This window comes from Protopterus annectens, chromosome 12.part0, assembly GCF_019279795.1.
Source record: "Protopterus annectens isolate FY-2018-M chromosome 12.part0, PAN1.0, whole genome shotgun sequence".
Taxonomy (NCBI): domain Eukaryota; kingdom Metazoa; phylum Chordata; order Ceratodontiformes; family Protopteridae; genus Protopterus; species Protopterus annectens.
In genome coordinates, this window is record NC_056746.1 from 389751838 (window position 1) to 389764731 (window position 12894).

Sequence of the window (12894 nt, forward strand, 5' to 3'; positions counted from 1 at the left end):
TATCAACAAATTAATGAAAACAATTAAAACACTAGGCTTCCTTGAGGAGTTCCCTGAGTTCACTTCCTTCCTGAAACTGCTATAGTCACTGACGCTCTTAATTTTCTGGGGTAAGACCTTTTCTGAAGTTGATGCAGTTCTGGAAAATTCTCTCCCTTCCTCCATGGGTGAGGTTGAATGGTGGCCTCTGTAAATACACTGTTCCAAAGTGATTTGATAAGAGTATTCAGGCATCAAGGATGACCAGAAAAGAAATACCAGGAGATGAAATGGATAAGTTAGCCTTTGTGCAGATGGTAAATGAAGCAAACATGGATAGGAACTGTATAATTTGTCAAGAATAAGTACATCAAAAGGCTATTCTTTGATTCAAGCCTTTTGAACTGGAATTTTGTTAAGGCTGCTATGTTATTCTCCTCAATATGAAGTGATCTCAGAATTTGTAATTTTAAGTAGGGAATGCAGGAGTTCTTCTCTTGCATGGCAGTGGGGACTTTGTTCTCCACCACCAAACATATTTTTCTTATGGATTTTGTTTTATTTTATTTTATTTACTGTGAAAAATGTGATTTCACTTAACTGGTTGTGACCAAAGAGGCTTTACAAACATAGTGCATCCCTACAGAGCCTGGCTCTGGCAAAGGGAAAGCAGAGTAGAAGAAAGAACAAACTGACCAAACTGGCTAACAGTGATTAATCAAAGATCTGGTTCACAACTGAAAACCAACAAAGAAGCCTCAAATGAATGATCCTTATAGAAAACTATAAGGTGGTGGAAAACAAGGGGATGGGTAGAAGATTGAAACAAGAGCTATGGGGACTGGAAATAAGAATGTGGGTAAGGATCAAAACAGGTAAAGAAAAATAATGGCATGGGAGGAAAAAGACAAAGAGGTAAATAAAACAATTATGTTTCATGGTGGAAGCAACATTAGATGTTTAAGGTACGGACAGGGCTTAGAGAAAATGAAAGGAGACGATGAAGTAGACAAGAAAGCTAGCTATGCAGGAGGTAAAAGGATACAAAAAAGACCAAAGCAAGAAAAGAGTGGGAATATCCAGAAATTATAAGGTAATTAAAGGAATGGAGAAGGCCACCTTCAGATAAATCTCTGAAAAGAAGAATGATCCATAAGTTAAGGATATAAGGTAGGTGAAACAAGTGAAGATCCGGATCACTATAATCATTTCTGTTTTAAAAAGAATAAGCAGGAAGGCAATGTACTAGTGCGGAAAGGGCTCAGGAAGAGAGAGAGAGTTTCAAAGATAGAAAGAATGATCCAAGTACAGCTAATAAAGTGATAATTACAAGAAGGGAAGACAAAGGGCAAAACCCAGATATTAAGGAGTCATACTGAAATCTTACCCCTGTAAAAATTCTACAATAGTATTTTAGAGGAAGAGGTATTCCAAGATCCATGGAGTGTTGTAACAAACATTGCTCTACATTACAACATGGACAAAAGGAGGACACAGGAAACTCCAGGTAATTAGGCTAATACCAGCTAAAATTATATTATGGAAAAAATCTTCAGAGAAAGATTATGTGCATATCTGCAGAAGAATGGCTCCATGATCCATTCCAAATTTGATTGGAGGCTAGATGATTTTACTAGACTAACTCAGTGCACTTCTATTACTGGACAACAGCAGAAAAAAATGGAAGGTACCAGCTCAGGTCGTAGTCAATTATCTGGATTTCCTGAAGGCTTTTGACATGACTATGATGCCCATGCCCTGGCCCAGCAATAAAGGAGCCTCAATCCTCACCACTGACACCAGAGAAGGCATCTCATATGAGAGGAAAGGATAACAAATACACACAGTAAAGTGCAATTTCCCTTAAGAGCACACAGAAATCACAGTCAATCCGGGACTGGTCGTTTCCTTGCTCTCCAGGTTCCCAATAAGACTCCCCACTGGCATAGCTATAGGGTCCAGATCTCAGCCTAGCTGAGCAAGCTAAAATCTCCAGCACCCTCTCTGTCCAACCAGTGCTTTGTGTCCCTGCCCAAGTAGCTGACACACACATACTTTGAGATAAGAGTTTATACAACCACACAGACACTTCTGGGGAAGGCTGGCACAGGTTCTCCAGCTGTGCCCCTTTTACCCGGACTATACTGTAGTACCCTGCCACCACCCTGATAATAATTATCAGCTACTCAAAGGCCCTTAAAAGGGTGTCCAATTATTACTGTGCAATATTATTATCCAATTGGTAGTATGTGACTAAACAGTCAAGGCTTATTAGAGTGACTTGGTACAGGATCCTTATATACATGCAATGTACTCTAGAGCTTAACTTATCTCTACACAAATCAGCCACAGTTAAAAGGGTTTAAAATATTTAATAATAAATAATTAAAACCACAGGACAATACTTTCTACTACACAGGCAGTGCTAGTCAAGAGTTCAGAGATCACACAGAAATACTTAAAATAAATCAGTAGTACAGTTCTGACATCACAGAAAAACACTCAGTCTAACCTTTCTAGTTCTAGCTATCTCTAAAAGAAAACACAAGTCTAAGATAATTTACATGTGAGCAAGAGGCAGTGCTATGAGTTGCATGATCAAGACAAAAATGCTTAATGCCTTCTGATTCTCTCTGTTTAAATTGCTATTGCAGTTCTGATAAACATTATATCATTCTTTTTCACCTTCCTGGAGTTCCCAGGCTTCACATTAACTGCATTTACATTCTTAACATCTCCCTTTTGTTATCTTGCAGCTGGTCAGGAACAGAGCAATAAAAATACATTTGCATGTTTAAATCTAGCCATGTAACTCTTGGTTAAAACAATAGAAAGAATTTCTTCATCTAGACATTTGTCAACACTGTCTACTTCAAAGGGTCACCACATGCTTTACTAGAGTGTACTGTTGTCACAATTATTTCCAGTTCCACGTGTAATAGTATTTCTTTACATTTAAGACAACAAGCCTGTAGCTTACATTCATATTTACAAGTGACAGAATTATCTGCAAATTATCTGCAAAATTCTATCTGGCTAGGCAGGTAGCCTTCACCTTTCTCTACCAGTCTTCACAATGACATCCCATGGGAGATTAATTATCAAACTGGAAGGGATTGAGTAGGCAGAGAAAATATCAGCTAAGAACTTGTTAGGGAAAAGAAGTAGAAGGTGGAGGGCCAGAATAGGGGTTGGAGGAGAAGGGGCAATTGCTGGATTATGACAACAGTCACTTCTTTTTCAAGACCTTTGTGTTAAATATAGATTCATAGATTCACAGACACACAATTAAAATGACCACTGACTAATCAAAGCAACTCAGAAGATGTGTAAGTGTATTAGCAACCCAATAAATTAGCTACTGTATTAGCTGCTCCAGTCAAGAACAGCCGCACTACATAGCTCAGGGGTGTATTTGCAATTACCCTTCTAATCATCTAGACTAGATTTAAAGGTAGTTAAGATAGTGTATTGTTTGATATACAAGGGCGGTCTGTTCCATATGCTACTGGTGCATTGGGTTAGAGATCTATCATGCCAGCTGGCCCTATTTATGTGGTAAAGATGACATAGATCCTTGGTGGGATTATTCATGGTGCCACCATTTCCATGGAGATGAAGAAGATCTCTTAGGTCACAGTTCTTCATGGCATAAAATGTATACAAAAAACGAGAGAACTTTCAATCTCTCCAGGTAGCTTCAAAAGCTTAGACCAGTGATTTTCCTAATTACAAATCTTTGGGGCCATTCATATTGAGGGAGGTGTTTGGAGAGGTGCATGCTGGATGAAGAGTATAATGAGGAATGAATAAAGAGGAATTATAGCTTTTTTGACTCTAGATGATATCCCTCTTAGAAATTTTCCAAGGAAGGTATACTGAACTCTTAACTATGGCGGATACCTGGAGGTCAAAGAAAAGCTGAATCAATGATTGTATTCATTTTGTGGAATGTTTCTTATGCGATATGAACAAAGATTACCTTGCTTCCAAAATACGACTACAATATACTACACTACATTTTTTGCACAGAGGTTGAACACCTGGTTTGTACACCTGACAATGATCTGATCCAGTCCTTGTTGGACTATCAGAATCAACAAGGTAGATAACAATAGCACTCAGCCTGCAGTCATCAGCAAACTTGGTTAACAAAGGCCTTACACATCTGCATTTTCAATGGAAATGTAGACACCACAAGAGAGAGATCCTAGAAATGATCCCTGTGGGCCACCACTAGTGGCATTCTTTTTTGGAGGGGAAGATGTAATACCAGCCCCCACAGTATGGGTTCCATCAGTTACCTAGTTGGCTTTCCATCATTGACTGACATTATTGATAATGTTGAATTAGGTTAGCCTGTCAACAATACCAACATGGTAAACTGCCTCACAGGCCTTTTGCAGTCCAGGCAGGCAGTGTGGACAGATTAACCATCCTTTTCACTAAGGGACTGAAAACCAGGGTCAGCCTCTCAACATATGACACTAAAATATGAATAATGATAGAATACAGAGTACAGATATCTGGAAGATAGCAAGGTGACCAAAGAGGTAAGCTGAGGTTCACTGCCCAGAAATGTAAGGTACTGCACCTGAGCACATTTTCCAAAGCAGACTGACCATATACTGCATACAGTACAAACAGAACTTGAGGTGATCATGGCTACAGCTATGAACCCTTAGGTATAATTTGAAAATGTGGCAATCTCTTTGAGAGGATGCTCGGGTACTGCAAAGATGGAAGAGACATGAGATACAGCTGAATAATGGTGCTACCAGTATATAACGCTTCCCTATTAAATCAGCGATTGCTTAAAATAGCAAACGCTATTTAATCAAACCTTTTTAATCAAAATGGCAAAATCCCGAACACACAGAAAAGAAAAAAAATCACTGGGCCATTTTGGGACTTTGCCATTTCCTCCACTGTGGTGCGATCTCAGAGTTCGTATATTTAAGTTGGGGGGGGCAGAGCCTCCCACATCGGGGAGTGTGGGGGGTGAAGCCTGTGACTTTATTTTTTGTTTGTTTGTTTTTTATGTACTTAGTCAGTGATTTTTTTTCCCTGGGGAAAAAAATTGTTGTTCCGTGTGTTTGGCATTTTGCTATTTCAATATTTTAGGGTCAATTATACAGCATTCATTATTATAATATAGACCCTATATAACACAGTATTAAAGCAGTGAAAAGTAACACACACAGTTCCATTGTTCATGCAGACAAGCAGACATTTAACTGCTCAAGAGATTGCTGAGGAAAGCTACCACAGTGATAAGAATGAAGGCTGGAAAAGCATATGGTAAAATAAGGGAAGGCCTAGGACTTTACTGCTTATTGAAGAATGTACAGGACAAGAATTCTTCACAAAGTGCTGCAGGTGAATTTTGAAGTGCTGACCCTGAAAAGACAGACTTAAAAGAAGAGATAACATAATAGGCAGATAGGATGTTTAGTTTTGTGTTGAGCATAAAAAAATACTTGTTTATAGAACTGGTAGCTGACATTTGAAAAAGGCTGCCACAGCAGGTTATGGACACCCCAAACTGGGAGACATCTAAAAGGAAACAAAATAGGTGTCAGGAGCTGATAGAAACAGTGAATAATTAGCTCCTGTACCCGGGAAGACTAACCAGGCAATCTCTGTTTCTGCGGATATGCATGAATGAATATGAATGCTAACAGTTCAAGAAAGAGACATGAGAATTTTGAGGAAAATAAAGGCAGACATAACCATATACTATGGATTTGGTCAAAAGGTGAAAACTACTGCTAGACGTTATTATGAACAGAACTGCATTTTTTTCAAGGAAAGCATCCTTAATGTCACAAGAAGGAGGTTATATATGACAGCTGTTGACAAACATAAAAATAGTTCAGTCAAGGTAGGGAAATGAATAACATAAAGGCAGTATTATGACATCATTTTTATCACAGGACAGTCATCTGAAGATCTGCCAGCTGTGAAGGGAGACACATGGATTTGCAGCCGAGTCACAAAAGGAGAGAAGACTCATTTGCAAATATGATAATTTTGGATAAAAGTAGTGATACGACAAGATGGCTGTGTATTTTCAAGGGAAAACACTAATCATTTAAATGCACACTTTTTGGTCATTATAACGCCATCAAGACTAAAACAGTTAAACAAAATGTAACTTTAAAAGTAGACAAGGCTACCTACCGCTTTCTGTAGTTCTGAAACACTGACTATCTAGCTGTTTACTGAAACCCCCTTTCATTAAATCTGTTTACTGAAAGTCCCTTTCATTATAATCACTAGTAAAGAACTTGGCTCCAAAGTAGTACAGAAGCAATGATGTTGTCCCTGCATATGGGCTCCATATCAAAGTGCAATATCTGATAATGTGAGTTCTGACATTTTGAGAAATAAACTATAATGCAAACAAACAAAGAGCAAATTGGAAAACTTGTGCACTTTTGAAGCATATTTTCATGGGGGCTTTGCTCCTGCACTTTCCAGCATAAGAGAGTTGTACCATCCTTAAATACACTAGCTCTAAAATAATTATGTGTCATAGCAGGTGGGCTCTTCTAAGATACCACAGTCCCAGGAGGAATATATATTCCTCTCATTCACATTTGCAGTTTTGTTTGTTCGTAATTATGACCAATGAAATTTTAACAGGCAGCTACATCATTGGAGGCAAACACCCAGCACATTCACCAGTCTCATTTCATTGGTCAGACAACAAAGAAAATAACATCACTGCAGAAAGAAAACATGATAATGAATAAAGTCTGAAATCTCAAGTCTATTCAATAACAAATTATGCAGCTTTGTAGAAAAGGTGGGTGGGACAATGCATTGATATTTTTTGACTGATTGTATTTTTCATCTAATATAATTCAATGTATTTATTTGTTAACTGGTAAGCGAACTGTGGCTGCTATCTCATCATGAGATGATCCAAGTTCTTGTCCAGCATCACACTGAGGGAAGGGACAAAATAAAAATCAAAACACAATGTATCAGTTAAAGTTACACTGTAGCCTACAGTACATAAATCACAATCACACAGCTTTTCAATGTAAATTCACAGGTTAAACGCTGTGAAAAGCGAGCTTAACATTTTCAGACTGGGAAAAGAGACTGAAATACATTCAGCTAAATCAACTATAAATTGATAAATCATGTCACTTTTCTATAAGGACTAATATTTCAGACTAGTAACTGTCACAGGTCACTCAAGTTTAAGTGAGGACAAAAGTAATCAGAAAGGGTGAGCATAAATAGACTGTAAATTATTTTAGGTGGTGAGGAAAGAAGGGGCAAATGTAGAATGAAAACTGTACATGAATGAATAAGCAAACAATGTAGTGTTCAGTAGACAACAAATGCACAAAATGTTCCAAATATGGTAAACTGAGAGAGAAAGAAAAAGGGGGTCCAAAAAAGAGAGGTTGCTGAGAAAGACACCCGGTTAGTATCTTCTTTGTTTATACCATAGCAAAAGACCGATACTGCAATATAGTTACAGGCACTTACTAGTTAACACTGGTCCTGCACAAAATCTAAAAGTAAGCTTACTAGGATCTAAAAAGACTACAGACATCTAGCTATAATAAATATGAATGAGAGCTTTACAGGTTAAGATGTGAGGTAGTCTTTGGATCAAAGCTTGTATTTCAGAACTGAACAGGCCAGACATATCTGAACTGAACACTTTTTTTTTCTTGAAATTACAGCCTATAGGTTCATAGGTAGGTACTAGGATATTGGCCCTAGGGCCTATATAAGCCTAAGTAAACTGTACCCTGGCTTTTGCCACCCAAGAAAATTATTTTCCTGTGCCCCTGTCAAGCAGAGCCACAGAAGTGATCCCCGGGGTGAAGTTCCTATCTCCCATCCAATCATCAAGATTTTTCTTGAAGAGTGCTAATGAAGAGCTTTGTTTGATACACATAGGTAGTTTGTTCCAGAGTATAGGAAGTCCCTGGGACAGGAATCAATCCCTCCAGCATGTTCTGTTTATTGTGGTGACAAGGTTTAGGTCCCTAGAGCGTGTAGTTCTGTGTTTCTGCGTTACACTAAATTTTGAAAAACAGGTAATTCTAATATTACCTGACCATATATTATAATATCACAGTAGCTAAGCTAATTGGTTATGAACAAAAAAAATCACAGGCCTGGCCTGAGTTTAATTGAAAAAATCTCCATTATCATGATAAGATTCCAAATAACTTGCATGACTAAAAGTAACAAAACACTACTGAAAATATACTGGGTGCCTTAGTTAATAAATAAATATTAAATCAACTTGGCTAATGGTTCTTCTCAGCTGTCCGGTTAAAAATGTCATGTGTGTCAGCAAATTCAAATATCATAGCCCTCACACAGAGCTTTCTTTCCACTGAAGAGTTAAAACACAACAGTAAGAGAAAGGTATTGCAATTGTTTTAAAGTATACATAGAGATTTGTAAAATGTCAGGTTCCATCTGGTCTACTCTGGGCATACAAATGCTCATGAAATCGTATATGGTGCAAATAAAATGATCCTCCACGTATCTCCCAACTTAACTGCTCAATAAATCTGGGCAGTCAAAATAATGTGGGGACAAAGGGTCAAAATCACGAACAGATAAAGTTATAATGTTTTGTATTCAGATGCATCATCTAAAGGATATGAAGTCTCAGAATCAACTGTCTGTCATTAGTTGGTAACTGCAACTCAATAAATGTGCTAAAAATACAGGTCTAACGAGATGCAGAACAAAAATATGAGACATAAATCAGGAAATTCAGCAAATTTCTGGCCATTTGAGAGACATGACACTCCAGCTTGATTTACTTAGACTGCACAAAGCAAATGAAGTTTCAGCTCGTTGATATTTGTCAATTATTACATGATTTTATTTTCTATTCAGTTTCTCACAGAACCGTATCACTTTATGATCATTGAGCTGCCAGCGGTGCACCGGTGCACACCGTTCGCAGGCTCGAAGCCATCGCGCGTTAATGTTCTCAGAACGTGAGATGAAGATTACAGCGCGTGCACCACTACCCTGCATGGACAGTAGGCGGCGAGCTACACAAAACCAACTAAACTAAAAACAAGAAAAAATAGCATTTTAAAACCTATTATTGATTAGAGGTAAAACTAAACGGTTTAAATTAATTATTAAAGGTGTTAAGCAGCATCCCCTCAAAATAAATAAATAACTAAATAAATAAAAATATAAAAATAATTAAATCGGAGTAACACCGTTTTAATGCTGGCTGAGTGCTACCGATGGACGTTTTCACAGCACTACCCAAAAGTAAGGACAGAGGCATTCTGTTTAGTTCTTAAAATTACCTCACTCTAATCTTTAAATGATCCCACTCTAATAATATTTAATTTGCTTGAATATCTATAGCACTGCCTCCCCTGCTTGTCAGTAATAAAGTATCTGTTTCTGCTTCCCGTTATATTTCCCTACGGCACTTCTTATAATGTGGCGAACCAGCCCAACAGGTATTCCCTCTTACCTCTTGATCTGTAGTAGCAGCTCCCAACCGAATACTATGTGTTGCTCTCTCATACACTTCCCCGTTTAAGTGCATTGCCTCTTGGTAAGTGCCATTATTTTCATAGCTTCCGCTTGCTTTGGTCGGCTGTCATTCAGTCTTCCTCCATGAGATAAGGACCCCTCACAGCCCACCTGCGAGTGCTCGCTCTGAGTACCACCAAAGGAGGACGCCGAGACATAGGATGGAAAAATACACACACACAATGCTGCCAGCACTCTTCCCCCCCGCCGCTACCGCCTCCTCCTCCTCTTCACTAAAACACCATCCAGAAAGCTCATCGAGCGTTTACTGACAGCCTGTACTTACCAAGGGGCAGTAGCAGTAATACTGCCTGTCCCTGTCCTATCAACAGACCCTCACCACACCTTTAGCTCAGTCACTCGCTTTGGACAACTGCTCAAGAGTCACATACAGCCTCAGAGCCCACTTCAGAGGAAAGCTGTGTTATTCGGCGTGCACAGCAGATCCTCAGTGCCAACGGATGTGTTTTGTTTTAACGGCATCCTAGCAGACAGTGGACATTGTGTGCGCGGTGCTAGAGTAGGTGGCATTTTATTTATCATCATATGAGCTCAATTATTATTATTATCATTATTTTTTCACAGCCCATAGTGAGCAATTACACCCCCGCGAAGTCTTTACAGGACAGGAGCAGTCTATAATTTTAACTCTTAAACATCTGCTGTATCACTGATGTCTAAATGGAGTTTTTAGCCCTTATTAACGTAGTAATATTAAAAAAATATATATGAAAAACATGTAAAACTATTTAGCGCGGCGTGCGTGTCTGTGTGAAGTAGACAGGAGACCTAGATGTTGTGGCAATCTGTTTATTTCAAGGTGTGACTCAAAAACTCCCGCATATTCTAGTCAGTAAAGCATCTTTGTTTACAAAGGATGAGCTCACAAAAATGTTAGAATTCATACACCGTGCGGATATAAACTTTCTCAATAAAAGGAATGAATACTGCAAGATTCTTGATTTGGTCTACTTTAAGGAAGACAAGTAGTAACCCATTGCCTTTCAGACCACAGCCACTGCTGCCCACACACAGTCTGTTGACTTTTCCGTTCCATTCAGAGATTTATAGAGGTTACAAGGCAGAGTCAATTCATAATCAAACTGCCTTCACCCACTATCATGGGGTATCGCCTGCATGGCTGCCTTCAGTACGGTAAAACAAGTCAGGCCCAGGATGAATTTGTGGATATGTAGTCCATTGTCAGATTTTGTCTTAAATGAAACAAAATAATCTCTATATTTTGTAGGTGGGGGAAGATTATACTTCCATAAATAGGTGAAGTACTTAGTAATAAATCTGTCTTTTCAAATTGTCCTATTTATTTGGAGATTCAAGGCTTTAGCTCAAGTGTTTGTAGAGCTACTTGCTTTGTGGATCAGGAAGGGTTGGTCTTCATCTGCATGGAATTTTAGACATAAATAATTGTTCAGGAATCTATAAGAGACAATATAGAAACAGAGCTTCAACTCTGTCTCTGTAGCTGAGGGCCTTTAGTCTTATCATCTTTTTAGTTGGGAACCTCATGTGTTTGAATAGAAACTATTTAAATGGAGCTTTATGTACTATATATTCTATAATTGTTCAATCAAGGCCAAAGTATAGAGCTGCAAGAATGCATTTTGACATTGTTGAGACACTTAATTATTAATTGATCTGTATAAAAGGATTTTCTAATTACTATTACTACATGTTACTCAAAGGATAGGGAACTGTATTTAAATGCACAAATATTGCTATTAAACATACCAATATGGGGTGAGCTGCTGTCTACAGCTGTTAATATTTGTTCACCAAATATGATAATACTGCACTTTTTGCATTTCTAATATCTCTAATATACCATTGATTTGTAAGGTTTAGCCCTTGCCGGTAGCATGATATCGGATAGTGAGTGAACTACAACATCCTCTTCTTGGTGAAGTACACCAGTGTTTTAAACTATCATCTATCAGACTTCATTACCTTCTGCTTACAGTGCTGTTATCAGAATAAGAATGCATACTTCGTAACAGCTCATTCTAGCATTATAACACCTGTTCTGGAAAAAAAATCAGCCTTTTTTGAAAGTGGTGCTTTCCTCTTAATTTGACAAAGGAAGAAGACAGACAAATACTTTTATTTATTTATTCGTACACTTTATTTATTTTGTATTTTTTGCACAGACAAGGGGATACCTTATCTCATAGCAACAGTGACATAAAAGATTATTAGTGCTAAGTAGCAGAGAATGTTGAAGGCATAGCTCCCATGTGGAGGAGTGATGTGTTTGTTTTTGCATAAGACACTGATTTAAAAAGTATGAATTGCCATCTTCTAACTGCAGTTTTAGTACAGAAAGTCAAATATTTTGAAAGACACCCTGTTTGGAAATGTTTTGATCTCATTTGGCATTCCATACAAAATTTAGATAGACAAGCTATGAAGAATGATGTGGAATCTAAATTAGCTGGATAGCTAAAAAGATGTGCTATATTATAGGGATGTTATGATCTTCAAAGGCTCAACATTGTCTGCAAGGTAGAATGCCAACAGTGCTGTGCAAGATTTGTGTTGAGCCATCTCTGTTAAGATATACGTATACAATGTCAAAAGACAATTTTACAGTAGAAGAGCTTAATTGCTCTGAAGCTGGAAGCATTTCTTATTTCTATCTATCTATCTATCTATCTATCTATCTAACAGTCCCCTTTTCCCATATTCCATGCAGAAGATGTTTTATATATATATATATATATATATATATATATATATATATACACACACACACATACACACACACACACACACACACACACATACACATATATACATACATACACACACACACACACACATATATATATATATATATATATATATATATATATATATATATATTTATATATGGGTCTACTTTGACTCATCAAAATTGCACTTTAGTGAAACTTAGTTTTAAGTGTCCGGTTTTGCGAAAGTGTATTTATTCGAAAATGCACTTTCGGAAAACTACACTACACCACCGAATGAATAAAAAACACACTAAACTCACTACTGCAGAGGGTAAGCCCCTCAGCACCCCCACACCCCCACTACTAATATATACTAACTCCAAGATCACATTACGGTGAGGAAACAGGAATATTCCCTTATCCTCACTGTACTGTGATCTGCAATATCAACCTCCACTCCCATACCACTAATAACACTGTACCCACACCATTGCACCAGGAATTCTTTTCAGTGTAGTGTAGTTTTGTAAAGCCAAACATGTGAAACTAAGTTTTGCTAAAGTGTAATTTTGATGGCTCAAAGGAGACCTATATATAGATATATATATATATATATATATATATATATATATATATATATATACATCTA

At 37.7% G+C, this 12894-nt stretch overlaps 1 protein-coding gene across 3 annotated transcripts in view; it reads right to left on the bottom strand.

Annotated features, from left to right (window-relative positions):
• Window positions 1–9976, bottom strand: part of SLC29A4 (solute carrier family 29 member 4) — an 838710-nt gene extending 828734 nt beyond the window's left edge. For 2 of the 3 annotated variants that reach the window (XM_044089484.1, XM_044089482.1), the window contains exon 1: window positions 9473–9975. The gene's annotated coding sequence lies outside the window, so the exon portion shown is untranslated. Of the gene's footprint in view, window positions 1–9472 lie in introns of all 3 variants that reach the window. The other variant, XM_044089483.1, reaches the window with a different exon arrangement.
• Window positions 9977–12894: the final 2918 nt, after the last annotated feature.